General features: G+C 39.4%; 1 long non-coding RNA gene across 1 annotated transcript in view; it reads left to right on the forward strand.

The window, feature by feature from the left end:
• The first annotated feature begins 5,166 nt into the window (after window positions 1-5,166).
• The window catches only part of LOC311121227, a 47,535-nt gene continuing 47,349 nt past the window's right edge, over window positions 5,167-5,352 (forward strand). Inside the window, exon 1 of the long non-coding RNA XR_014612245.1 lies at window positions 5,167-5,238. This is a non-coding gene — a long non-coding RNA (uncharacterized lncRNA). The remainder of the gene's footprint in view (window positions 5,239-5,352) is intronic.

Genomic DNA, 5,352 nt, shown 5'->3' on the forward strand with positions numbered 1-5,352 from the left:
GCGGGTGTACAAAACCCAAAGTAAAAGACGCAAAAAAACTAAACTTAAGAACGGGAAGCATAGAAATAGCGCACATAGAACAGATCTACCGCTTCTTAGACTTGCTTTCAATGAGAATGACAGATCTATAACTCACATTTCTATGTGAATTTGGATGGGTCCCCCAAAAAGTTACATATTGCAGCATATTGCAGCTTGCAAATTTACATTGTTTACAAACATTGGAGTAAAACAAACGTATATTTTGGGTTCTGATGGGGTACAACGGTTGAACTAAGCTCATGAGACATATAAATTATATCCTTCAACAATCAATTGGTATATATCATTAATTTATAAGTCCAAAAATCGATGTAGCAACTAAGGATTCTAGCTTTAACGCTTGGCCTACAGTATATTACCCTAACCCTATATTACCCTGACCCTAACCCTATATTACCCTAACCCTATATTACCCTAACCCTATATAACCCTAACCCTATATAACCCTAACCCTATATTACCCTAACCCTATATTACCCTAACCCTATATAACCCTAACCCTATATTACCCTAACCCTATATAACCCTAACCCTATATAACCCTAACCCTATATTACCCTAACCCTATATTACCCTAACCCTATATAACTCTAACCCTATATTACCCTAACCCTATATAACCCTAACCCTATATAACCCTAACCCTATATTACCCTAAACCTATATAACCCTAACCCTATATAACCCTAACCCTATATTACCCTAACCCTATATTACCCTAACCCTATATTACCCTAACCCTATATTACCAAGATAATGTTGGGAATTGGTCATGATCTTCCTTGCATTTAAGTAATGATTTAGTTTAGTTCAACAGTACAATATAGCCTGGGCTACATCCTACAATAATGTAACATCTTTATTCTATATCTGAAGAGGGTGATATATATTATTTTATATGCACTAAGGCAGAGGTGTCAAACCCATTGCACGGAGGGCCAAGTGTCTGCAGGTTTTTTGGATTTTCCTTTCAATTAAGACCTAGACAACCAGTAATTAGTGACCTTAATTCATCAATCAAGTACAAGGGTGGAGAGAAAATCTGCAGACACTCGGCCCTCCGTGGAATGAGTTTGACACGTGCACTAAGGCCTACAGTATACAGTACCATTGGAAAGTATTCAGACCCCTTCACTTTTTCCACATTTTGTTACATTACAGCCTTATTCTAAAACGAATTAAATAAATACAAATCCTCATCAATCTACACATAATACCCCATAATGACAAAGTGAAAACAGGTTTTTAGAAATGTTAGCAAATGTATACAAATAAAAAACAGAAATACCTTATTTACAGAAGTATTCAGACCCTTTGCTATGAGACTCGAAATTGAGCTCAGGTGCATCCTGTTTCCATTGATCATCCTTGAGATGTTTCTACAACTTGATTGGAGTCCAACTGTGGTAAATTCAATTGATTTGACATGATTTGGAAAGGCACACACCTGTCTATATAAGGTCCCACAGTTGACAGTGCATGGCAGAGCAAAAACCAATTCAAGAGGTCGAAGGAATTGTCCGTAGAGCTCCGAGACAGGAAGGGTACCAAAAAATGTCTGCAGCATTGAAGGTCCCCAAGAACACAGTGGCCTCCATCATTCTTAAATGGAAGACGTTTGGAACCATCAAGACTTTTCCTAGAGCTGGCCGCCCAGCCAAACTGAGCAATCGGGGGAGAAGGGCCTTGGTCAGGGAGGTGACCAAGAACCCGATGGTCACTCTGACAGCGGCAGGGACTGGGAGACTAGTCATGATCGAGGGAAAGATGAACGGAGCAAAGTACAGAGAGATCCTTGATGAAAACCTGCTCCAGAGCGCTCAGGACCTCAGACTGGGGCGAAGGTTCACCTTCCAACAGGACAACGACCCTAAACACACAGCCAAGACAAAGCAGGAGTGGCTTCAGGACAAGTCTCTGAATGTCCTTGAGTGGCCCAGCCAGAGCCCGGACTTGAACCCGATCGAACATCTCTGGAGTGACCTGAAAATAGCTGTGTAGTGACACTCCCCATCCAACCTGACAGAGCTTGAGAGGATCTGCAGAGTAGAATGGGAGAAACTCCCTAAATACAGGTGTGCCAAGCTTGTAGTGTCATACCTAAGAGGCGGTAGCTTAGTGGGGCAGCAGGTAGCTTAGTGGTTAAGATTGCTATGCCAGTAACCGAAAGGTCGCTGGTTCTAATCGCCGACTAGGTGAAAAATCTGTCGATGTGCCCTTGAGCAAGGCACTTAACCCTAATTGCTCCTGTAAGTCGCTCTGGATAAGAGCGTCTGCTAAATGACTAAAATGTAATGTAAGAAGACTTGAGGCTGTGATCGCTGCCAAAGGTGCTTCTACTGAGTAAAGGGTCTGAATACTTATGTGATATTTCAGTTGCTTATTTTAAAAAAAAATTTAAACAACTGTTTTTGCTTCGTCATTATGGGGTAATGTGTTTAGATTGAGGAGGATGAAAACTATTTAATTCATTTTAGAATAAGGCTGAATACTTTCCGAATGCACTGTACCTCCATGCACTCAGAGAAGGATGTAGCTGTCTGTTTAACTCATTCTCATGATGATTAATTTGTGTGTTTTACAATGTTTGCATGGCAATACAAACACAAGATAAGATGAGGAAGAGCATTTGTAAATATAACATTTACTGCCTTACATGGGCAAATTACTGCCTTACATGGGCAAATTACTGCCTTACATGGGTAATTACTGCCTTACATGGGCAAATTACTGCCTTACATTGGCAAATTACTGCCTTACATGGGTAATTACTGCCTTACATGGGCAAATTACTGCCTTACATGGGCAAATTACTGCCTTACATGGGCAAATTACTGCCTTACATGGGCAAATTACTGCCTTACATTGGTAAATTACTGCCTTAAATGGTCAAATTACATGGGAAAATAACTGCCTTACATGGGCAAATGATTGCCTTACATGGGAACATTTCTACCTTACATGGACAAATTACTGCCTTGCATGGGTAAATTACTGCTTTACATGGACAAATGACTGCCTTACATGGACAAATTACTGCCTTGCATGGGTAAATTACTGCCTTACATGGGCAAATTATTGCCTTACATAGGCAAATTACATGGGCAAATTGCTGCCTTACATGGACAAATTACTGCCTTACAAGGACAAATTACGGCCTTGCGTGGGCAAATGACTGCCTTACATGGGCAAATTACTACCTTACATGGGTAAATTACTACCTTACATGGGCAAATTGCTGCCTTACAAGGACAAATGACTGCCTTACAAGGACAAATTACGGCCTTGCGTGGGCAAATTACTGCCTTACATGGGTAAATTACTGCCTTACATGGACAGATTACATGGGAAATTACTGCCTTACATGGGAAAATTACATGGGAAAATTACTGCCTTACATGGGTAAATTGCTGCCTTACATGGACAAATTACTGCCTGCAATGTAGAGTATATATTTTTTGCCTGCTGAAGACGTCTATATCAGTCTGCTAATACAGGACTAGCAAAGGCCCAGTGCACTACTTTTGTGAAATAAATTAAATTAAATTAAATGTATTTGTATTTTAGTGTTTACCAGCATGTGTAACTTGAGTCTGATAATTATCTGTACAAAACTGTTAATCTGATAACACTTGTGGAATATAAAAATACTTGCTTGATATATGTTTTCCAGTTTCTAGAAATACTTTGCAAATGCAACTTATTTCTATGTGAAAACTGAAATAGTGTATTCATTCCTTTTACTAAACACTCTTATCCAGAGCAACTTACGGTAGTGAGTGCATACATTTTTCATACTGGTCCCCCGTGGGAATTGAACCCACAACCCTGGCATTGCAAGCACCATGCTCTACCAACAGAGCTACATCATCACAAACCACTTGATGTCTCAATGGACTCAATTACTGTAGTGCACATTGTTTTTCTTCATTAAAAAAACAACATTTTAGTCATTTAGCAGACGCTCTTATCCAGAGCGACTCACAGTTAGTGAGTGCATACATTTTTCATACATGGTGATGGAACTTCTACAGGTACAAACCTAGATGACCAGCCTACGTACAATACAGTAATGTACATTTACATTAAGCGGTTTGTAAGAATGGTAAATTAATACCGCACACAAAAAAAAGTGGTTGTTTTCTATGTTATTTGATCAAGAAAAATATTTAATTTGATGTGGATGTTTTGTGTTTTTGCCCATAACTTTGCACCTTTTGATGTAAATGTTTGAAGGCAGGGTTTTGTTCTTTCTGAATTCTATTAGAATGGTAATTTCAGAGAAAGGGACAGGGCAACAACTCTTACAATTCCAACTACTGAATCTTTTTTTGCCCGGCTACAGCGGTATATATAGGTCCGCTAATACTAGCCCAGTGCACTACTTTTGTGAAAACATATATATATATATATATATATTTTCTATATATTTATTTTAATTCTGATTTTTCAGAGGGTGTTGAGAGCAGCACCCCTTCATTCCCACGGTTATGCTTACACGGACAAATGACTGCCTTACATTAGCAAATTATTACCTTACATGGACAAATTATTGTATTACATGGGCAAATTACTGCGTTACATGGGCAAATTCCTGCCTTGCATGAGCAAATGACATGGGCAAATGACTGCCTTACATGGGTAAATGACTGCCTTACATGGATAAATGACTGCCTTACATGGGTAAATGACTGCCTTACATGGGTAAATGACTGCCTTACATGGGTAAATGACTGCCTTACATGGATAAATGACTGCCTTACATGGATAAATGACTTCCTTACATGGGTAAATGACTGCCTTACATGGGTAAATGACTGCCTTACATGGGTAAAAGACTGCCTTGCATGGGTAAATGACTGCCTTACATGGATAAATGACTTCCTTACATGGATAAATGACTGCCTTACATGGGTAAATGACTGCCTTACATGGGTAAATGACTGCCTTACATGGGTAAAAGACTGCCTTGCATGGGTAAATGACTGCCTTACATGGATAAATGACTTCCTTACATGGATAAATGACTGCCTTACATGGGTAAATGACTGCCTTACATGGGCAAACATCTCCACGGACTCTCTGGCCGTTGGAATTTCCAGCTCTGACGTCACTGCCTGCCACTTTCAGATTTGGGGAAAATAAGTTTCACTTTCTTAGTGGGATTCTGAAACTCTTGATTCCTAGAAAGCCGAGGTAAGAGAAACATGGAAACCTATTTCATATTTGTGTATTTGAACATGGGAGATTATAGAAATGTAGCTTATGATGCCATGTTGTTCGTTGATGTAAAGAATGCAGAAGAAATAG

Source organism: Coregonus lavaretus (assembly GCF_964263955.1).
Source record: "Coregonus lavaretus genome assembly, contig: HAP1_SCAFFOLD_3280, whole genome shotgun sequence".
NCBI classification, from domain to species: domain Eukaryota; kingdom Metazoa; phylum Chordata; class Actinopteri; order Salmoniformes; family Salmonidae; genus Coregonus; species Coregonus lavaretus.